Source organism: Gallinula chloropus, assembly GCF_964237585.1.
Source record: "Gallinula chloropus genome assembly, chromosome: 25".
Classification (NCBI taxonomy): Eukaryota; Metazoa; Chordata; class Aves; order Gruiformes; family Rallidae; genus Gallinula; species Gallinula chloropus.
In genome coordinates, this window is record NC_140110.1 from 6520496 (window position 1) to 6544076 (window position 23581).

General features: G+C 56.5%; 1 pseudogene across 1 annotated transcript in view; it reads right to left on the reverse strand.

Annotated features, from left to right (window-relative positions):
• Positions 1–621: 621 nt before the first annotated feature.
• Positions 622–23581, reverse strand: part of LOC311200975 (olfactory receptor 14A16-like) — a 35052-nt pseudogene continuing 12092 nt past the window's right edge. Inside the window, exon 2 of the transcript in view lies at positions 622–1220. The product of the transcript in view is annotated as an olfactory receptor 14A16-like (transcript). The remainder of the gene's footprint in view (positions 1221–23581) is intronic.

Below are 23581 nucleotides of genomic sequence, written 5' to 3' on the forward strand. Positions count from 1 at the left end.
TATCTCAGATAGACACGGATAGAATAAGAGGAAATAGTTTCAAACTGCAAAAGGAGAAATTTAGGTTAGATATCAGGAAAAATTTCTTTACTCAAAGCCTTGTCAAGTGTTGGAACAGGCTGCCCAGGGAAGTGGTGGACTCACCATCCCTGGAGACATTTAAAAAACATCTAGATATTGTGCTTGAAGACAGGGTATAGAGGTGGAGTGGGCAGTGTTAGGCTGTGGTTGGGAGAGATTCTATGATTCTATGGAAAAGTTCCAGTAAATTCCTGTTCCATCATGGTGGGAAAGGTTTGCCAATTCTGATAATTAGTCGACAGATTCAGGTGATGAAAATGTTCTTGTAAATTTTTTATAAATGCCAGGAGAAACATAATAAAAATAAAAAAAATGTGCACGTTTCAAGGTAAACATGATGCAAAGGCAGCACAGCTCATCATTACACAGGACGTGATTCATACAAGACCGCTGGATACTGCATTAGGAATGGGATGAACAGGCACCATGTTATTACAACTTGGACAACATAGAAGGAAAAAACAATACTAAATAGAGATTGGTCCTAATGTGAGTTCCATGGACAGCGACAGCAGAAACAGATGAGCAGTTTCTTGCTGCTTAGAAACATCCAGTCATCAGTTTCCACAGGGCATCCTTGAGCTCCTGGTTCCTCATGCTGTAGATGAGGGGGTTCACTGCTGGTGGAAACACCGAGTACAGAAATGAGGCTAACAGGTCCAGAAATGGGGAAGAGAAGGAGGGGGGCTTCAGGTAGGCAAACAAAGCAGTGCTGACAAACAGGGAGACCACAGCCAGGTGAGGGAGGCAGGTGGAAAAGGCTTTGTGCCGTCCCTGCTGCGAGGGGATCCTCAGCACAGCCCTGAAGATCTGCACATAGGACACCACAATGAACACAAAACACCCAAAAGCTAAACAGACACTGACCACAAAGAGTCCAGTTTCCCTGAGGTAGGCATCTGAGCAGGAGAGCTTGAGGATCTGGGGGATTTCACAGAAGAACTGGTCAAGGGCATTGCCATGGCAGAGGGGCAGTGAAAATGTATTGGCTGTGTGCAGCACAGCATGGAGAAACCCACTGCCCCAGGCAGCTGCTGCCATGTGGACACAAGCTCTGCTGCCCAGGAGGGTCCCGTAGTGCAGGGGGTGGCAGATGGCAACGTAGCGGTCATAGGCCATGACAGTGAGAAGGGAAAACTCTAAAGAGAACAAAAACAAGAAGAAAAAGAGTTGAGCCACACATCCTGTGTAGGAAATGGCCCTGGTGTCTCACAAGGAATTGGCCATGGATTTGGGAACAGTGGTGGAGATGCAGCCAAGGTCAGCAACAGAGAGGTTGAGGAGGAAGAAGTACATGGGGGTGTGGAGATGGTGGTCACAGGCTATGGTGATGATGATGAGGCCATTGCCCAGGAGAGCAGCCAGGTAGATGCCCTGGAAGAGGCAGTTCTGGCTCCGACTCGGACATGAGTCAGGGCGAGCAGCTCACAACCGATTCCGACTCAAAGGAGGACAACAAGTCGGTAAACACCCTGCTCACACTTGGAGGTTCCACGCTGGCAGAATCCAAACAACGGTGAAGCAACCTCCATGGGGAAGTGCAGAGATGGTTCTCTGTGCTTTTACTTTTTGGGTTTGTCGCACCAACTATGGGTCTGTATGAACATCATCCATGGGAATGGGTGCTAGGAAGATGGGAGGATCAGAAAATATTACAAAAGATCGTCACCTCAGGGCCCCCGAGCTTTTGAGGTGACCTTTCTCCTGCCAAGCACTTACTTGCAGACCCCCTCAGCACCATATTAACCCCCCGCTAGAGCGGGACCTGGGGTGTAAGATGGTGCTGGGAGGTTATAAAATGTTCTGGGGGGTTAAAAGAAGGGGTTGGAGAGGGAGGGGAGGCACTTATTGTAGTAAGAGGGTGTGAGAGGTGTAGGGGGGTGCCTGAGGGGAAATATGGTGGGATTTGGAGGGAAAAAGTCGGGGCTTTGAGGAAGTTATATGGGAATGGAGGTTTAGTGGAGTAATATGGTGCTAACCATTCCAGCTCTACCAGCGTCCACCTTTCAACCTGTTAAACGTACAGCAGCACCTCCTGATGCCTCGGAAAGCTGGAAGCCAAACTCACCAGCCTTGATGACTGTTCAGCAGGGATTCTTTATGGCAGCTCTGGGCACACAGGGGATCGATCCTCCGAGTGTGTGTGCCATTCAAAGCCAAATTTCTCATATTGATACAGATTAATTACACATACTCATTATCACTTCTACGACAAGGCAGGATTATGCAAATTTACATTCACTCCTCCCAGATAGAGCACGCTCAGGGACACTGAGGTGGTCTTCTGGTGGTCTTCAGGGATGAAGGCTGGAAGTCTTCCTCGCTCTCAGCGCATGCTCTTTCACTTTCTTCTCCATGGTTACCTGAGCTCAAAAACACATTCCTGCACCAACTAGTTAGGAACCCCTTTTTGCTGAAAACAAGATATACTCCGTCTCTGAATTGGTTGTCGGTCTCATTATTTATGACTCCCCTCTCTTCACTTTCTCTAGTTTCAAAGCTGTTGCACTGTTCTGGCTCAGTTTTGTAGCCACTTTCACCCAACAGCTCACACAGTTACAGCCAAATTCTACTGAAATCCAAACCAAATATATTCTTAAAATACACAAGTTAAAGTTATATCCATTAATGTACATCTACATCAATCTATTCAGCATTATTACATTTCACTGAATCACTGGGCAACCTTCTCTGGGAAACAACCTTCTCTTGGCAACAACCTTCTCTGAGCAACAACCTCCTCTGGGCAACCTTCTCTGGGCAACCATCTCTGGGCAACCGCATTCTCTGGGCAACCTTCTCTTGGTAACCTTCTCTGGGCAACAACCTTCTCCAGGCAACCTTCTCTGGGCAACTAGATTCTTCCAGGTACTGGAAGCTGCAATATGTTTCCCCAGAGCCTTTTCTCTGCAGGCTGAACAAGCCCTACTCTCTCAGCCTGTCCTCATAGGAGAGGTTTTCCAGCCCTCAGATCAGCTTTGTGGACCTACTCGGGACTCCCTCCCACAGCTCCATGTCCTACCTGTGTTGTGGCTCCAGATGTCAATCCATCAGATGTCAATTAAACCAAGTTAATTTCCATTTACTCCCCCGGAATTCAACTGGATGGGGGCTGAAGAAGTGGCCTTGACCTGCTTTCTCCTTCTTCTTCCCATCACTTGGTCAGGTTTGAGAGGAGACCAAAGGCAGGGGGATGTTATTTTTTGGATCCTCTCTCTGAAGGCTTGAATCTGGCACTGAGAACCTGCCTTTCAGCAGGGAAATTGGGATTCCCCCAAGTCCCAAGGCTTTGCTTTGATTCTCTTGGCACACAAAACTCCTGGGTGGCTCAGGATAACATGCCAGGAGAGGGGAAGAAGAGCCATGCTTCTCTGAACCTTGGGTGAACCTTGGTGAGATGCTCAGGCCTGTTCCAGGGTAGTTCATTTTCTCCTTCTTTCCCATCTTTTTGACGAGCATGATGTTGTGTGGTGTGGGATATCCCTTGAGTAGCTGGGGTCAGCTGTCTTGGCTGTGTCCCCCTCCCTACTTCTTGCTCACCCTTAGGTCTCACCAGTGGGGCAGAGTGAGAACCAGAAAAAACTGTCCCAGTGGGCAGCAGAGCTTGTGTCCACATGGCAGCAGCTGCCTGGACTGGTGGGTTTCTTAGTGCTGTGCTGCACACAGCCAGTACATTTTCACTTACCTTATGCAAGGACAATGCTGTTGACCAGTTCTTCTGTGCAATCCCCAAGATCCTCAAGCTCTCCTGCTCACAGAACTACCACAAGGAGACTGGACTTGCTGCTTTTAGCTTCTGTTTGGCTTTTGGGTGTTTTGTGTTCATTGTGGTGTCCTATGTGCAGATCTTCAGGGCTGTGCTGAGGATCCCCTCACAGCAGGGATGGCACAAAGCCTTTTCCACCTGCCTCCCTCACCTGGCTGTGGTTTCCCTGTTCCTCAGCTCTGCCATGTTTGCCTACCTGAAGCCCCCCTCCAGCTCCTCCCCATCCCTAGATCTGGGGGTTGCAGTTTTGCACTCAGCGGTTCCTCCAGCAGTGAACCCCCTCATCTACAGCATGAGGAACCAGGAGCTCAAAGATGCCATGTGGAAACTGATGACAGAATTTTTTAAGCACCAATAAACTGCCCATCATTTTCTGTATATCACTGACTGTGTAACTCACAGTAGGTAGTTTGATTTGGTTCAGTTTTTTCTTCTAGCTTTTCTATGTGGCAATAATGTGGTTCACATTCCCACCATTCCTAATTCAGTATCTCCATGTCCTGTGTGACCCAGATGCTGCACAGGATACGAGCTGCACTCGCTGGTTTGTAAAACAAAACACAGGACCCAGAAGTGACTTGATTCTTTCTCTCAGCACTTCTCTGGAACTTCCTGAAGACTTAGATCTGCTTGCAACAATGGTTCTCAAGGACATGCCCAGGAAAATGCTCTGGAGAGAAAACCTGAAGTGGGTGCATTGTGGAGGCACATGGCAGTGTCCTCACACAGCCAGGCTTCCTGAAGGAGGCGCGAAAGACCAGCAGAGCAGGGTCTGGTCTGTTCCCCTCTCCTCTGGGCACCCAGAAGAAGCTTCCCCAGAGTGATCACAGAAACAGGGAATCATTAAGGTTGGAAAACACCTCCAAGATCATCAACCCAACCATCCCCCTTACACCTACATTACTATCTAAACCATCCCTCTAAGTACCTCAGCCAATCTTTGTATTCACGCTCTTGACAGAAGGTGAGAGTGTGCGTGTGTGTGGGATGGGGAGGAAGGCAGAAGAGAAAATAAATAAGAATCCAGGTCCACAAGTCAGCCTTAAGCCAGACCACAAGGTGATCATCACCAAACAGCCAGAAATGACCACCATTTCCAGCACTGACCTCTCACTCCGCTTGGAGAGGTTATTTGTCCCTCCACAGAAAGACACCAAAGGACTAGGAGAGAAGTCGACATCTAGACAGGCAGATAGAAATGCAAAAAATGTCTCATGGATTGGAGATTAAGGCAGGGAGTTCACTAAGCAGATTCCATCACATGTAAAATCAATCCATTTGGATAAAGTAAATATTATTATGATGAATATTATTCTTTGGATGGTCTTAGTCTTGTTCTTGTCTTGCTGTTTCTCTTGTATATTGTTGTCATAATCACCATCACATTCTTTATTGTAATAATCAATTTGTACGTCAAACCTGGAGCTTTTTACTTTGTCCTTTCATCCTCGTGAGGGTTGGGTGTCAATGAGTGGCTGCTTGGTGCTTAAAGTCCAGCTGGGCTTAAATCAGAACACCTGGTCTGGCCTTAAACACTTCCAGGGATGGGGCTTCCACAACATCTCTGGGCAACCTGTGCCAGTGCCTCACCACCCTCACAGTATAGAATTTCTTCCCAACATCTGATCTAAACCTATCCTTTTTCAGCCTAAACCCCTTGTCCTTGACCCAGAGCCATCCACAGCTTCTCTGGGAAACCTGGGCCAGGGTCTCATCATTACAGAATCACAGAATCACAGAATCACAGAATCTTAGGGGTTGGAAGGGACCTCAAGAGATCATCGGGTCCAACCCCCTTGCCAAAGCAGGCTCCCTATCTCATATTACACAGATAGGCATCCAGACGAGACTTGAATATCTCCAGAGAAGGAGACTCAACCACCTCCCTGGGCAGCCTATTCCACTGCTCCGTCACCCTCACTGTGAAAAAGTTCTTCCACATGTTGGTGCGGAACTTCCTATGCTCCAGCTTACAGCCATTGCCCCTAGTCCTGTCCCCACAGACCACTGAAAAGGGGCTGGCCAAATCCCCCTGCGTCCCAAGTCTAAGATATTTATAAACACTAATTAGGTCTCCCCTAAGCCTTCTTTTCTCAAGGCTGAACAGACCCAGCTTACTCAGCCTTTCCTCATAAGGGAGATGTTCCAGGCCCCTAATCATCTTCGTGGCCCTTCTCTGGACTCTCTCCAGGAGATCCCTGTCTTTTTTATACCATGGAGCCCAGAACTGGACACAGTACTCCAGGTGGGGCCTGACCAACGCAGAGTAGAGGGGGAGGATCACTTCCTTCGACCTGCTGGACATACTCTTCCTGATGCATCCCAGGATCCCATTGGCTCTCTTCGCCACCAGTGCGCACTGCTGGCTCATAGCCAACCTGTCATCAACCAGGACCCCCAGGTCCTTCTCCACAGAGCTCCTTTCCAGCAGGTCATCCCCCAGCCTGTACTGATACAGTCGGTTGTTCCTCCCCAGGTGCAAGACTTTACACTTGCTCTTGTTGAACCTCATCTGGTTTCTCCCAGCCCAGCTCTCCAGCCTGTCAAGGTCATGCTGGATGGCAGCGCAGTGTTCCTGCGTGTCAGCCAATCCTCCCAGCTTTGTATCATCGGCGTACTTGCTGAGGGTGGATGCTATACCCTCATCAAGATCGTCAATGAAGATATTAAACAGGACTGGACCCAACACCGAGCCCTGGGGAACACCGCTAGTCACAGGCCTCCATTCAGATTCTACTCCACTGATCACAACCCTCTGAGCCCGGTCCGACAGCCAGTTCTCGACCCACCTCACTGTCCACTCATCTAACCCTTGTTCCCTCAGCTTCTCTATCAGGATGTCGTGGGAGACAGTATCGAAAGCTTTGCTAAAGTCAAGGTAGACGACATCCACTGCTCTCCCTCCGTCCACCCAGTTGGTGATGACATCATAGAAGGCTATGAGATTGGTCGAGCACGATTTCCCCTTGGTGAATCCATGCTGACTACTCCTCATAAACTTCTTCTCTTCCAGTTGTTTGGAGATGGCATCCAAAACAAACTGTTCCATCACCTTTCCAGGGACAGAAGTGAGGCTGACTGGCCTGTAGTTACTGGGATCCTAATTCTTGCCTTTTTTAAAGACTGGAGTCACATTGGCTATTCTACAATCTTCAGGCACTTCTCCTGTAGTCCAGGACCTATTGAAGATGATAGAGAGTGGCTCCGCAATCACCTCCGCCAGTTCTCTCAGCACACGTGGGTGTATCCCATCTGGACCCATGGATTTGTGTGCATCCAATCATTTGAGTCATGCACAACGTCCAGCGACTGCTCCCAAAGCGAAGGAGCCAGGACCCAAAGACCTAGCTGGCCTGAAGGGGCCCCAGGGGGCCCCCAAGCAGCCCCTCTCCATTTGGGTCTGGCGGCTTTCGTTGGGCCGGGAACCTGGGAGGTACCTGCCAGGTGGCAGGCCGCGGCCCGAGAAGCACTCTCCGGCCAACATGCCCAACGTCCAGCGACTGCTCCAGAAGCGAAGGAGCCAGGACCCAAAGACCTAGCTGGCCTGAAGGGGCCCCAGGGGGCCCCCAAGCAGCCCCTCTCCATTTGGGTCTGGGGGCTTTCCTTGGGCCGGGAACCTGGGAGGTACCTGCCAGGTGGCAGGCCGCCGCCCGAGAAGCACTCTCCGGTCAACATGCAAAACATCCAGTGACTGCTCCCAAAGCGAAGGAGCCAGGACCCAAAGACCTAGCTGGCCTGAAGGGGCCCCAGGGGGCCCCCAAGCAGCCCCTCTCCATTTGGCTCTGGGGGCTTTCGTTGGGCCGGGAACCTGGGAGGTACCTGCCAGGTGGCAGGCCGCGGCCCGAGAAGCACTCTCCAGCAACAATGCCCAACGTCCAGCGACTGCTCCCAAAGCGAAGGAGCCAGGACCCAAAGACCTAGCTGGCCTGAAGGGGCCCCAGGGGGTCCCCAAGCAGCCCCTCTCCATTTGGGTCTGGGGGCTTTCGTTGGGCCAGGAACCTGGGAGTTACCTGCCAGGTGGCAGGCCGCGGCCCGAGAAGCACTCTCCGGCCAACATGCCCAACGTCCAGCGACTGCTCCCAAAGCGAAGGAGCCAGGACCCAAAGACCTAGCTGGCCTGAAGGGGCCCCAGGGGGCACCCAAGCAGCCCCTCTCCATTTCGGTCTGGGGGCTTTCGTTCGGCCGGGAACCTGGGAGGTACCTACCAGGTGGCAGGCCGCGGCCCGAGAAGCACTCTCCGGCCAACATGCCCAACGTCCAGCAACTGCTCCCAAAGCGAGGGAGCCAGGACCCATAGAAATTGCTGGCCTGAAAGGGCCCCAGGGGACCCCCAAGCAGCCCCTCTCCATTTGGGTCTGGGGGCTTTCGTTGGGCCGGGAACCTGGGAGGTACCTGCCAGGTGGCAGTCCGCGGCCCGAGAAGCACTCTCCGGCCAACATGCCCAACGTCCAGCGACTGCTCCCAAAGTGAAGGAGCCAGGACCCAAAGACCTAGCTGGCCTGAAGGGGCCCCAGGGGGCCCCCAAGCAGCCCCTCTCCATTTGGGTCTGGGGGCTTTGTTTGGGCCGGGAACCTGGGAGGTACCTGCCAGGTGGCAGGCCGCGGCCCGAGAAGCACTCTCCGGCCAACATGCCCAACGTCCAGCGACTGCTCCCAAAGCGAAGGAGCCAGGACCCAAAGACCTAGCTGGCCTGAAGGGGCCCCAGGGGGCCCCCAAGCAGCCCCTCTCCATTTGGCTCTGGGGGCTTTCGTTGGGCCGGGAACCTGGGAGGTACCTGCCAGGTTGCAGGCCGAGGCCCGAGAAGCACTCTCCGGCCAACATGCCCAACGTCCAGCGACTGCTCCCAAAGCGAAGGAGCCAGGACCCAAAGACCTAGCTGGCCTGAAGGGGCCCCAGGGGGCCCCCAAGCAGCCCCTCTCCATTTGGGTCTGGGGGCTTTCGTTGGGCCGGGAACCTGGGAGGTACCTGCCAGGTTGCAGGCCGCAGCCCGAGAAGCACTCTCCGGCCAACATGCCCAACGTCCAGCGACTGCTCCCAAAGCGAAGGAGCCAGGACCCAAAGACCTAGCTGGCCTGAAGGGGCCCCAGGGGGCCCCCAAGCAGCCCCTCTCCATTTGGGTCTGGCGGCTTTCGTTGGGCCGGGAACCTGGGAGGTACCTGCCAGGTTGCAGGCCGCGGCCCGAGAAGCACTCTCCGGCCAACATGCCCAACGTCCAGCGACTGCTCCAGAAGCGAATGAGCCAGGACCCAAAGACCTAGCTGGCCTGAAGGGGCCCCAGGGGGCCCCCAAGCAGCCCCTCTCCATTTGGCTCTGGGGGCTTTCGTTGGGCCAGGAACCTGGGAGTTACCTGCCAGGTGGCAGGCCGCGGCCCGAGAAGCACTCTCCGGCCAACATGCCCAACGTCCAGCGACTGCTCCCAAAGCGAAGGAGCCAGGACCCAAAGACCTAGCTGGCCTGAAGGGGCCCCAGGGGGCACCCAAGCAGCCCCTCTCCATTTCGGTCTGGGGGCTTTCGTTCGGCCGGGAACCTGGGAGGTACCTACCAGGTGGCAGGCCGCGGCCCGAGAAGCACTCTCCGGCCAACATGCCCAACGTCCAGCAACTGCTCCCAAAGCGAGGGAGCCAGGACCCATAGAAATTGCTGGCCTGAAAGGGCCCCAGGGGACCCCCAAGCAGCCCCTCTCCATTTGGGTCTGGGGGCTTTCGTTGGGCCGGGAACCTGGGAGGTACCTGCCAGGTGGCAGTCCGCGGCCCGAGAAGCACTCTCCGGCCAACATGCCCAACGTCCAGCGACTGCTCCCAAAGTGAAGGAGCCAGGACCCAAAGACCTAGCTGGCCTGAAGGGGCCCCAGGGGGCCCCCAAGCAGCCCCTCTCCATTTGGGTCTGGGGGCTTTGTTTGGGCCGGGAACCTGGGAGGTACCTGCCAGGTGGCAGGCCGCGGCCCGAGAAGCACTCTCCGGCCAACATGCCCAACGTCCAGCGACTGCTCCCAAAGCGAAGGAGCCAGGACCCAAAGACCTAGCTGGCCTGAAGGGGCCCCAGGGGGCCCCCAAGCAGCCCCTCTCCATTTGGCTCTGGGGGCTTTCGTTGGGCCGGGAACCTGGGAGGTACCTGCCAGGTTGCAGGCCGAGGCCCGAGAAGCACTCTCCGGCCAACATGCCCAACGTCCAGCGACTGCTCCCAAAGCGAAGGAGCCAGGACCCAAAGACCTAGCTGGCCTGAAGGGGCCCCAGGGGGCCCCCAAGCAGCCCCTCTCCATTTGGGTCTGGGGGCTTTCGTTGGGCCGGGAACCTGGGAGGTACCTGCCAGGTTGCAGGCCGCAGCCCGAGAAGCACTCTCCGGCCAACATGCCCAACGTCCAGCGACTGCTCCCAAAGCGAAGGAGCCAGGACCCAAAGACCTAGCTGGCCTGAAGGGGCCCCAGGGGGCCCCCAAGCAGCCCCTCTCCATTTGGGTCTGGGGGCTTTCGTTGGGCCGGGAACCTGGGAGGTACCTGCCAGGTTGCAGGCCGCGGACTGAGAAGCACTCTCCGGCCAACATGCCCAACGTCCAGCGACAGCTCCCAAAGCGAAGGAGCCAGGACCCAAAGACCTAGCTGGCCTGAAGGGGCCCCAGGGGGCCCCCAAGCAGCCCCTCTCCATTTGGGTCTGGCGGCTTTCGTTGGGCCGGGAACCTGGGAGGTACCTGCCAGGTTGCAGGCCGCGGCCCGAGAAGCACTCTCCGGCCAACATGCCCAACGTCCAGCGACTGCTCCCAAAGCGAAGGAGCCAGGACCCAAAGACCTAGCTGGCCTGAAGGGGCCCCAGGGGGCCCCCAAGCAGCCCCTCTCCATTTGGGTCTGGGGGCTTTCGTTGGGCCGGCAACCTGGGAGGTACCTGCCAGGTTGCAGGCCGCGGCCCGAGAAGCACTCTCCGGCCAACATGCCCAACGTCCAGCGACTGCTCCCAAAGCGAAGGAGCCAGGACCCAAAGACCTAGCTGGCCTGAAGGGGCCCCAGGGGGCCCCCAAGCAGCCCCTCTCCATTTGGCTCTGGGGGCTTTCGTTGGGCCGGGAACCTGGGAGGTACCTGCCAGGTTGCAGGCCGCGGCCCGAGAAGCACTCTCCGGCCAACATGCCCAACGTCCAGCGACTGCTCCCAAAGCGAAGGAGCCAGGACCCAAAGACCTAGCTGGCCTGAAGGGGCCCCAGGGGGCCCCCAAGCAGCCCCTCTCCATTTGGGTCTGGGGGCTTTCGTTGGGCCGGGAACCTGGGAGGTACCTGCCAGGATGCAGGTCACTCAGGTGGCCGGTTGGGCAAGGTAACCCATCAGGCCAGGAAGCCAGTGTGCATGGTGGCCACCTGATCCGCGCCTGACGTGACCTGTCTCCTCCTCTGACACGCCGTGAACAGCAACTGTGGAGCTCTTCTGCGGCTGTGAACAGCACCTATGGAAATATCTCAATGGTTTCCTGGCAAACCAAAGCCCTCAGAGCCACAATGCTAGGGGCTGCTTGTGGGCCGCCTGGGGAGGTTTCAGGCCAGCTATGTCTTTCAGTCCTGGCCGCCTTGCCCTACCTGACCAGCCGCCTGACCTGACCTGAGCAGCCACCATGCCCAACCGGCCACTTGACCTGACCTGACCGGCTGCCTGACCTGACTGGCCGCCTGCACGATCTGACTTGCCGCCTGCCCGACCGACGGCCCAACATGACCAGCCGCCTGCCCCTCCTGACCAGACGCCTGACCAACCTGACCGGCCGCCTTCCCGACCTGCAGCCTGACCTGACCTGTCGCCTTGCCCGACTGGTCACCTGACCTGACTGGTCGACTCTCCCTTCTGGCCGCATGACCTGACCTGACCGGCCGCCTTGCCTGAACTGACTGGCAACCTGACCTGACAGGCCGCCTTGCCCAACCGGCCACCTGACCTGACCGGCTGAGTGACTTGACCTGACCTGACCGGATTCCTGACCTGACGGGCTGCCATGCCCAACCTGACCAGCCGTCTGCCCGACTGGCCACCTGACCTGACCTGACTGGCCGTCTGACCTGACCAGACCGTCTGCCATCCTGATTGGCCCCCTTGCCAGACTGGCCGCCTGCTTGACCAGCCGTCTGACATGACCGACCGCCTTGCCCCACCTGACTGGCCGTGTGCCCGAATGGCCTCCTTACCCGGCCTGACGTGCCGCCTGCCCGACCTGACCGGCCACCTTGCCCAACCAGCGTCCTGACTTGACCGATCGCATTGCCCGACTGGCCGCCTGACCTGATCTGACCAGCCGCCTTACCTGACCTGACTGGCAACCTGTCCTGACCGGACGCCTTGCCCGACCTGACCGTCATGCGGCCACTCAGGTCAGGTCAGGCAGCCGGAAAGGTCAGGCGGTCGTTCGGGCAGGCAGCCGGTCGAGCTGGCGGCCGGTCATGTCGGGCAAGGCCACCACTCAGTTCAGGCAGCTGGTCGGACAGGCAGCCTGTCAAGTCGGGCAAGTCAGCCGGTCAGGTTAGGCGGCCGGTTGGGAAGGCGGCCGATAAGGTCGGGCAGGCTGCCGGTCAGGTCAGGCGATTGGTCAGGTAGTGCGGCCAGTCAGGCAGTCAGTCAGGTCGGGTGCCTGGTCGGGCAGGCGACCGGTCAAGTCTTACAAGATGGCCGGTCAGGTAAGTTGGCCGGTGATGTGAGGTGGCCGGTCAGGGCTGGCAGCCGGTCAGGCAGGTTGCTGGTCAAGTCTGGCAAGGCGACCATTCAGGCAGGCGGATGGTCAGGTCAGGTCAGGCAGCCAGTCAGGTAAGGTCAGGTCAGGCGGCCAGTCAGGTAAGGTCAGGCGGCCAGTCAGGTCAGGCAGGTGGCCAGTCAAGCAAGGTGGGCAGTCAGGTCAGGTGGCCTGTCAGGTTGTGCAAGGTGGCCAGTCAGGTCATGTGGCCAGTGAGGTTGGGCAAGGTGGCCGGTCAGGTCAGGCAGCCTGTCAGGTAGGTGGCCTGTCAGGCAGGCGGCCTGTTGGACAAGGTGGCCGGTCGGGTAGGTGGCCAGTCTGGTTGGGCAAGGCAGCCATTTGGGCAAGGTGGCCGGTCAGGTCGGGCGTCCAATCGGGTAGGAGGCCGGTCACGTCGGTGGGCTGATTGGGCAAGAGGCAGGTCACATCGAGCAAGGGGGCCAGTAAGGTTGGGCCGTTGGTCAGACAGGCTGCCGGTCCCGTCGGACAAAGCAGCCGGTCAGATCAGCTGGCCGGTCAGGCAGGCAACCAGTCAACTCTGGGAAGGCGGTCGGTCAGGTCACGCGGACGGTCAGGTAAGGTCACATCAGGCGGCCGGTCAGATAAGCTGGCCGGTCAGGCAAGGCGGCCGGTCAAGTCAGGCGGCCGGTCTGGTCACGTCAGGTGGCCGGTCAGGTCAGGCGACTGGTCGGGCATGCGACCGGTCAGGTCAGGCAAGGCAGACGGTCAGGTCAGGTGGCCATTCTGGCCAGGTCAGGTTAGGCATCCGGTCAGGTCAGGCTGCCGGTCAGGCAGGCGGCCGGTCGGGGAATGCGGACAGTTGGATATGCAGCCGGTTGTGTCGGGCAAGGCGGCCAGTCAGGAAAGGCAGCTGGTCAGGTCAGGCAGCCAATCAGGAAGGAGGCTCGTCACGTCGTGGGGCCGATCGGGCAGGAGGCCGGTCACGTCGAGCTAGGTGGCTGGTCAGGTTGGGCCGTCTGTTGGACAGGTGGCCAGTCAGGTCAGAGAAGACGGCTGGTCAGGCCAGCTGGTCGGTCCGGCAAGGCAGCCGGTCAGGTAGTGCAGCCGGTCAGGCAGGCGACCAGACAAGTCTGGGAAGGCGGCCAGTCACGTCGGGCGGCCAGTCAGGTAGTCGGCCATTCAAGTCTGGCAAGGCAGCCTATCAGGTCAGGCGGCCGGTCACGTCAGTTCAGGTCAGGCATCTGGACAGGTCAGGCGGCAGGTCAGGTCAGGTCATGTCAGGTGGCCAGTCAGGGAGTGGGCCAGTCAGGTCAGGTCAGGTCAGGCGGCCGGTCAGGTCAGGTGGCCAGTCAGGTCGGGAGAGTTGTACGGTCATGTGTGGCGGCTGGTCGGGCAGGCATCTGGTCAATTCGGGTAAGGTGGCTGGTCAGATCAGGTCAGGTCAGGCGGCCGGTCAGGTCAGGTCAGGTTAGGCGTCCGGTCAGGTAGGCAGCCGATCAGGTTGGGCAAGGCGGCTGGTCAGGCGGCCGGTCAGGTCAGGCAAGGCGGCCGGTCGGGCAAGGCGGCCAGTCAGGTCAGGTGTCTGGTCATGTCAGGTCATGTGGCCGGTCAGGCAAGGCGGACTGCTAGGTCACGTGGAAAGTCAGGTCAGGTCAGGCGGCCAGTCGGGCAAGGCAGCCGCTCAGGTGAGTCAGCTGGTTGGGCAGGCGGCATGTCAGGTCGGGCAAGGCAACCGGTGAGTTCAGGATGCCGGTCGGGCAGGTGGCCGGTCAGGTTGGGCAAGGCGTCAGGTCGGGCAGGCGTCTGGTCAATTCGGGTAAGGTGGCCAGTCAGATCAGGTCAGGTCAGGCGGCTGGTCAGGTCAGGTGGAAGGTCAGGTCGGGCGAGGTGGCCGGTCAGGTCAGGTGGCTGGTCGGGCAAGGCAGCCGGTCAATTCTGGCAGGCGGCAGGCCAGATCACGCGGCCAGTCAGGTCAGGCAAGGAGTCCTGTCAGGTCAGGCAGCAGGTCGGGCAGGCAGCCAGTCAGGTTGGGCAAGATGGCCGGACAGGTCGGGCCGTTGGTCAGGCAGGCGGCCTGTCAGGTCAGGAGGCCGGTCAGGTCAGGTCAGGCATCGAGTCAGGCATGGCGGCCGGTCACGTCAGGTGGCTGGTCTGGCAAGGCGGGCAAGGAGGCCTGTCAGGTCAGGCGGCTGGTCAGGTCAGGTCAGGTAGCCAGTCGGGTAGGAGGCCAGTAAGAAGAGCAAGGCAGCCAGTCAGGTCAGGTGGCCGGTCAGGACAGGCAGCCGGTCACTCAGGCGGACGATCAGGTCGGGAAGGCAGCGGGTTGGTCAGGCGGACGGTAATGTCGGGCAAGGAGGCTGGTCAGGTCAGGCAGGCGTCCGGTAAGGTGGGGCAGGCGGCCAGTCAGTTCGGGCGGGCGGTCAGGTCAGGTGGCCGGTCAGGTGAGGTCAGGCGGCCCGGTCGGGCAGGCGGGTGGTCAGGTCGGGCGAGGCGGGTGGTTAGGTCAAGTGGCTGGTCAGTTCAGGCCAGGCAGCCAGTCAGGGAGGCAGCCGGTCACGTCGTGCAAGGCAGCCAATCAGTTCAGGTGGACGGTCGGGTCACACGGCCAGTCAGTTCGGGCAGGTGGCCGGTCAGATCGCGTAGCCGGTCAGGTCAGGCAAGACGGCCGGTCAGGTCAGGCCGCCAGTTGGGTCAGGTCAGGTCAGGCGGCCGGTCAGGTCGGGCGAGGTGGCTGGTCAGGTAGGGTGGCCGGTCGGGTACGCGGCCGGTCAGGTCGGGCAAGGAGCCCGGTCAGGTCAGGAGGCTGGTCGGGCAGTGGACAGTCTGGTGGGTCGGGCGGCCGGGCAGGTCGGGCAGGCGGCCGGTCAGGTTGGGAGAGGCGGATGGTCAGTTGGCCTGTCAGGTCGGTCAAGGAGGCTGGTCGGGCATGGCGGCTGGTCAGGTCAGGAGGCCTGTCAGCTAAGATCAAGTGGCCAGTTGGGCAAGGTGGCCGGTCAGCTCAGGCGGCCAGTCAGGTCAGGTCAGGCGGCCCGTAGGACAGGGGGACCAGTCAGATCGCACAGCTGGTCAGGTCGGGTAAGGCAGCTGGTCAGTTCAGGCGGCCGGTCGGGCAGGCGGCCTATCAAGTTGGACAAGGCGGCCGGTCGGTTCAGGCGGCCATGCAGGTCAGGTCAGGCGGCCAGTCGGTCAAGGCAGCTGGTCAGGTCAGGCAAGGCGGCTGGTCAGGTCAGCGAAGGTGACCAGTCAGGTTACGCGGCTGGTCAGGCAAGGCCGCCGTTCAGGTCAGGTAGGCGGCTCTTAGGGCTTTTGTTTGCCAGGAAACCTTCGAGCTCTCTCTGTAGTTGCTGTTCACGGCCTCAGAAGTGCTCCCTTGAAAACATGCCGAACGTCCAGCAATAACTCCCAAACCAAAGGAGCCAGGACTGAAAGACATAGCTGGCCTGAAACCTCCCCAGGCAGCCCACAAGCAGCCCCTAGCATTGTGGCTCTGAGGGCTTTAGTTTGCCAGAAAACCTTTGAGCTGTCTCCATAGGTGCTGTTCACGGTGGGTCAGGGGAGGTGACAGGTCACGTCAGGTGGCGGGTCAGGTGGCCACCATGCACACTGGCTTCCTGGCCTGACCGGCCGCCTTGCCCAACCGGCCACCTGAGTGACCTGCTGCCTTAGTGACTGGCTGCCTCACTGACCGGCCACCTGCCTCACTGGCCACCGTCACTGACCGGCCGCCTCAGCGACCGATCGCCTTGCCTGACCTGCCGTCTGCCTGACCAGACACCTTGTTTGACCGGCCTCCCTGCCTCACTGGCCACCTTGCCTGATCATACACCTGCCTGACCAACTACCTTGGTTACCGGCCTCCCTGCCTGACCAGCTGCCTACCTGACCTGATACCTTGCCTGACCAGCCACCATGTAGACCGGTCTCCTTGCCTGACCGGCCGCCTTGCTGACTGGGCCTTACCTGACCGGCCGTATGTGGGGAGATCACATGGGGAGAAAGTCAGAAGGGCTGAAGCCCAACTGGGACTCAGCCTGGCCAGTTCTGTACCAGAGAATCAAAGTCCTTCTCTAGGGAGATGAACAGGAACAGGAGGGTCAAGGGGAATCTCCAGCCCTGACTGGACGCAGGGGGAACAGGAGTGACAAGGGATGAGGACAAGGCTGAGGTCCTGAATTCCTTCTTTCCCTCAGCCTTTACTAGTCAAATTATTTGCAGGAGACTGCGGGCGCTGCACTTACAGTGCCTTCCTCCTCCTCCTCTGCATGGGGGTGCAGCGGCACAGGACAGAGCGGCGCCCTGGGTAAAAAGGGAATCTGTGAGTCCCCTGCCTCGCTCCTTGCTGCCCGGCCACCCTTGCGTCGCCCACCGCCCGCAGCCCCAGGACATCCCACAACGCCTGGGGACAGGCCCCCATTTCCATGGCCTCCCTTGGCGTTGCTGCCTGTGGCTGGCAGCTGGCTGCCTCCCCCTTCTCCGGCTGTGTGTCTGCCGGGTGCGCCTGGAGCGGGGTCTCTGCCGGCGGCTGCTCCAGCTGTGGCTGCAGCGGTACCCAGCCATGGCTCCTGCTGCCACGGCTGCTCCTGGCCTTCTGGCAGCCCCACAGCCGCCACACCCCAAGTTATAGTGGAGGGTGAGTGTGACGTGTGATGACATCACAGTGCCGAGAGGTGACGGTGCAAGGGGCAGCCAACCATGTGCCACCACCTGGGCAAAGTCAGTGCCTGGCGTCGCCTGGGAGACCAAGAGGAGCTGGCCCTGGCCCCCCAAATGCCCCCAGCCCTTTGCCCGGGGGGTGAGGGTCAGCTGGGGGCCTGCTGAGGCTTTGATTCTGGCTTTTCGAGGATTCAGGATGAGTCCCCAAGCCTGCCAGCTTCCCAGAGGCCATGTAAAAGCCACGGTAAGAAGATGGGAAAGGGAGTGAACCTCTGGGTCAAAGCCCCCCCCAAGCACAGCCCTTGGTCTGAGCAGCCCCTCTTCTCTCCCAGCACCCAGCGACCCAGAACTGGGACAGAGCTGGAGGAGGCCGAGCTGGGAGCAGGACGCCAAAGCTGGGCCACGCGTCGCTCCAAGGGCAGATGGCTGGCGTGACCAGTGGAGGGTTGGGGTGGAATGGTCATGGCTGGGTCCTTTGACCGTTCCCCTCATTGCTCAGCCGTATTTGCCCCCAACCCCAACCCAAACCTTGACCCCAGGAGCCATGGCAAAGGCTCAGCCCAGACTTGCTCCCCTTGAAGGATGAGGACACGGACGTGGAGGCGACTTCTTGGATCTCTCTCCTCAGCCAAGCTGGCTTCCTTCCTGGCCGACTCCTCTTCCCACAGCCTGGGACAGCCTGTTCTTGTGCCGCCAAGTTTTCCTTCAAGGGATCGGTGGGCCCCACAGTTGGGTTCTGAAGGAAACTGGGGGAGATTTTGGCCAGAAACACTCCAAGTTGACTTAAAAGAGATCGCGAATGGGACAAAATGGTTCTCCAGGGAGGTGGGGATACAGGGATGGGGTCAAGGCCACCACCAGCACCACCAGTAGCACCACCAGGAGCTCTGGCTCAGTAGTAGGTGGCCGTGTCACCATCCCTGAGGCTGTTCATCTGCAGCATCACCGTGCTCTGGGAGTTGTCCTTGGAGATGGTGATCCGGCCCTTGACCGATGACCCGTAGTCAGTGCTGCTACCATCGTTGCTAATGTGTGTGACCCACTCCAGCCCATTACCGGGGACCTGGCGAGTCCAGAACATGTGGGTGCTGCTGAAGTCAAAGCCAGAGGCCTTGCAGAGGAGGCGCAGGGACCCCCCGGGTGTCTTGAAGCCCCTCTGGACTCCACCAGTGTCCCAGCTGGAAAAATTAGAGGATTTTGGAGGAATATAAAGGATTTTTGAGGGAAATGAAGGAATTTGGGGAAAATATGAGGGAATTTTGGGGCAAATTAAGGAAATTTAAAAGATAATTAAGGAATTTGTGGAAAAATTATGAGAATTTGAGGAAAATTTAAGAGAATTTTGGGGAAAATTAGAGGTGAGGCTGGTGGAGAGAATGGGGGCTGCAGAAAATGGGTGCTGTAAGAAGCAGCCAGAAGCTCTCTGCAAACCCCAGAGAGTAAACATTGGCTGATTCAAGGCCAGAGCTGCTGCTGACTAAGGGCGAGCCAATTGGTGATGGTCACAGCGCCTCTGGGAATCACATACAGGAGAAAGAAAAACACAAGCAGCTGCATTTGCCACCAGAGAAGGGAGCAAAATCCTGACTAAAGTCTGCTGAGAAGGGAGGGGTGGGGGAAGGTGCTTTGAGATCTGGTCATGCTTCTGACTCGACTCTGGTGTCACTGTGTGCGTAGTGCAGTGTCATCAATCAGAGTTTTCTTTCCTTCACTCTGTGTTGAGTCTGTTTTGCCGTGTCATTGACTACAGGATGATCTCTCCCTGTGCTTATCTTGACTCCTCAGCCTCTCTATATCTATTTTCTCCCCTGTCCAAAATAAGGGGAGTGATAGACCGACTTTGGTGGGCATCTGGCCTCCAGCCAGGCCTAAACCACCATACATACTAATCTCACAGAACTGGGGCCTCACTGCTTCCTTGCACCCCCTCAGGATGCTGGGAGCTGTGGTACCCTTGTACCACACGCTGCATCACACACCCCATGTGACACATGCCCAGGAAGAGCCCTGAGGCAGTGCAGGGGGCAGAATCCCACTTCTGTGGGGCTGGCTCTTCTGCTTGATAAAATACATCAAGGCTTTACTCAGCATCACATCCACCTGCACACTGCCTCAGTCTACCTTAAATCACAGACTCCAATTTTCTGCTCTAACCCCTTCATGAGGAGAGAGGCTTTCTCAGTAATGGGCCTCAGTGGGGCTAATTAACACTCTACAGCAGTTCAGCTTTTTCTTCTGACCTTAACTCTTGCAGAGACTGCTTCAATCTCCTCACAGGATCTGCAGTTCATGGAATCAGCACCAAATACACCACGGGGCTCATTAAAATTGAAAAAGCCCTAACGAGCTGTGTGTCTTTTCTTCAGGGTTTCATAACTTGTACAGCTAATTGGAGAGGTTTCAGGACTCTACTTAAAGTGGAAGATTTCAATGAGCACTTAATTAAAAAAATAAAAAAGTTTTAATATTTTTCAGGCTTTTTAGTTTTTCAATTTACAGAAGTGACAGGAGCTTTCTCCAACTAAAATTGAACCAGAGGATCTCCTAAGGAGGTGTAGAAAGGTCATAACAGCTCTCTCCCTGAGTTCCCACACTGCCTAGACACCCTTACACCTCCCCAACTCCACCATGTCTCCAAGGGATGCTTGGGAGTTGCTCTCTTTTCCTCTATCAGGCTTCTGCACTGAGTCTGCAGATGAATGTTGCAGCCTCTTTGCTGCAATTCCCACCCCGTTTACCCTGAGGACTGGCTGGGAATAGAAACAGAATTCTTCCTCATTTTGAAAAAGTTATAAAAGAAATAAAACACACTCCCCAACTATGAGAAAAATCTGTAAGGGGATGGAGTATATCCCAAAAGCAAAGGACAGAGGACATGGCCAGAGAGTCTTCTGAAAAGGGGCCTTGAGACACAGTCCATTTCCTCAGGGCAGGTGGAAATACCCAAAAGGCAAGTTTCAGTGCCCAGTGTGACAGTGTCCTGACATCCCAAGGACTCAGGAGGATGTGTTTTTCCTACTACATTTCATACTTATCCCCAGAGTTCCTTAGTCTGATTGTGGAAAACAACAGTTGATTGGTTGGAAATATTCAGTCAGTGAAAATGTGCTTGTATCTTTTTAAATGTGAAGAAAATTCTCAAGCTTTTCTGGTAGATCTCCAGCACCCACTTTGGCCTTATTCCTGGCCAAATTTCCTGCCCAGAGCCTTGCCACCAACTCCTGTCCCTAGTGAACTCCCCGCCCAGCCTCCTATGGTCACTTCTACTTGGCTGTGTCCTCTGTCCCCATGGCCATCTTTAGAAAATGAAATTGGAGTTTTTGGGGGCAACATTTTTGTCCTGGTTTTGGTCAGGATGGAGTTGACTTCATTTGTAGCAGAGGATGGAATGCTGTGTTTGGGAGTTAAAATGAAAGCAGTGCTGATAACACCCTGATGGTTTTAGCTGCTGTCAGACAGTCAAGGACTTTCTCAGCTCTTCATGAGAAAGGAGGGGCGAAGCCAGGACAGGTGACCGAGCTGACCAAAGAGAGTATTCCACGCCAGTTACGTCCTGCCCAGGATATCGGGGGCTGACGGGAGGAAGGCCTGGGGTGGCTCCAGGATGCGCGGTTCTTGGGGGACGGTCGGGTTCCGGGACGGCTCTGGGTGGCACGGCCTGAGTTGTGTGGTTTGGTGAGAAACTGCATTGTGTATCAACAGCTTCATATATTTTTACTCTGAAGTCCTGTTAGCATTGTTATATTTTATCTTTCTGTTATCTTAGTAAACTGTCCTTATCCCAACACACGGGCCTCTTAGTTTCTTGGTTTTGGGGTTATTGCCCCTTCCTCTCCCTTTTCCCTTCCCTTACCTCTCACGCATCCCCTCCCCCCCCCCCCCCCCCCTCCCCGTCACTCTTCCCCTGCTCTTTTCCTTTTAGGAGCAGGCAGCTGCGTGGATCTTGGCTCTCAGCTGGGGTGAAACCAGGACAGGAGGTCTCTTCCAACTCCAAGAATTCTGCGAATCTGTGAATCTGTAAATAGGGAGGAAATTGAGAGGGGCTTTAGATAGGCAAACATGTCAGTGCTGACAAACAAGGAGTCCACTCCCATGTAAGGAAGGCATGTGGAAAAGTCATTGTGCCGTCCCTGCTCCGAAGGGATCCTCAGCACAGCCCTCAAGATCTGCACATAGGACACCACAATGAACACAAAACAGCCAAAAGCCAAACAAGCTCTGGCCACAATTTCCCTGAGCGTGGCTCGTGAACAAGAGAGCTTGAGGATCTGGAGGATTTCATAGAAGAACTGGTCAGCAACATTGCCATGGCAGAGGGGGAGTGAAAATATATTTGCTGTGATAATATATTTAATAAGGAAATAAAAATTATCTGTTTCTTTTTGCTGTCAGAGAAAGGAGTAAGAAAGTGTAAGGAACTTTGCAGACAACAAGGTCAGTGAAGTAGGGGGAGAAGGTCCTCCAAGCCTCATTGCAGAGATACCCTTGCAACCCATGCGAAAGACCATGGTGAATGAGGCTGTTCCCCTACAGCCCATGCTGGATGATGTGGAACAGTGATTCTTTGTGCAGCCCGTAGACGTCACTGTGCTCAGGCAGGTGCAGACACCTGAAGGAGGCTGTGACCTCCTAGGAAGCCTGTGCTGGAGCAGGTTTGCTGGCAGGGCTGTAGAGGACCCAGGCTGGAGCAGTCTGTTGCTGAAGGACAGCACCCCATTAAAGTGACCCACCCTGGAGCAGCTGGTGATGATCTGAAGCTGTGTGGGAAGGACTCATGTGGGAGGGGTTGATGGAGGACTGTCTCCTGTGGGTGGGACCCAATGCTGGAGTAAGGGGAGACTGTGAGGAGTCTTCCCCATGATGAGGAAAAAGCAGCTGAGATGATGTGTGATGAACTGACCTCAACCCCCAATCCCTATCCCCCTGTGCCACTCAATCAGAGGAAGGAGAGAACTGGATGGGTTTATTGTTGTGTCCAGTTTATTCTACCAGCTTCCACCTTTGAAACCGTTAAATGTAGAGAAATACCTCCCTAGCAAAATGTGTGTGGGCTGAAAAAGGCTTTGGGCACCTCCCCAGGGTGTGGATTAGAAGAATCAGTAACCTTGGGGTTCAAGGCTTTCATATTGAATGGAAGGGTCCTAACACTGCCTGACATCACTTTGCAGCTCTATCAGCATCAAGTTTCACAAATGCTCAATACCCAGCAACAGCACCCAAAGAACATCTGCAAGGGATAAAGGATCTTACTGGACTGAAAACTTCCTCACTAGGAGCACCAGTAACCTTGGGGCTCAGGGCTTTCCTATCCAAGGGAATGGTTGTGACAGTGTCTGACGTCAATTTTAAACTCTACCTGCACTTTACCATTCATTACATCTTCTCTTCCCTGTGCAGCTGAGGAGGGGGAGTGATAGAGCAGCTTGGTGAGCACCACACATTCAGCAAGGTATGGAAGAGGAACAAGTCCATGGGCATGTGGAGTCAATGGTCATAGGCTGCAGTAATGATCATTAAACTCTTACCCAGAAGAGCAGCCAGGTAGATGCCCAGGAAGAGCCAGAAGTGCAGGAGCTGGGGAAATAACAATCCCAGCTCTGGTGGCTTTGAGGCAGACACAGGCTGGAGCTGTGTTCCCTTCCATCCCCAGGGCTGCAAAGCAAGGATGAAGGGTCTGGAGTAAGTCAACAGTCACTCTTTCACAGGGGAAAGATTCCTCTTCCTGTTGCTGCCTGGGTGTCCTGTCTCATGGGGAGACAAGGAAAGGTGATTGTCCTGCCCAGCTCTGGTTGGAACAGGAGAAATGACTCTGATGGACAGAAGGATTTCTCCCCAGCTGAGGGACGGAACATGAGAGAGGACTTCAGTGTCTTTCCAAGTAGTTTCCTGGAGCTCCAGGGAGGAGTCCAGTGGGGACAGAGGGTATGATGTCTTCACCTGCTCCTCTGCTGTGAGCTGGGATGGGCTCCTGGGACAGTGGGAGCTCAGAAATATTGCAGTGCTGCAGAGACAGCTCTTCCCAGGAGCAGCTCCTCTGCCAAGCACACAGGGCTGGGGACACTGCCTGTAGGCACCGAGGGGAGACCTGTGAGGCTGAGAGAGCTGATGGATGCTGAGAGCTCACTGGAGGAGTAATCTCCACAGCCTCTCCCTGGTATGTTTGTGAGTGCAGGGCAATGCAGGTTCCATTCCTGGAGGGATCTCCTAAAGCTGGGACATGGGACAGTGTGTGGGGTCTGTCAGGAGGACAGGTTCTCTGTAGGACCAGAAAGTGCTGCCTGAAGGGATGCCCTTCTGCCCCATCAGAGGGACAGTGCAGGACAGCTGTCTTCTCCTAGGCATGGCTGCAGAGGTGTGAAGCAGCGTGTGCACCCAGGGGTGCCCTGCGCTGTCCTTGTGAGCAGGGTCCCTGCAACCTGGGGGCTGT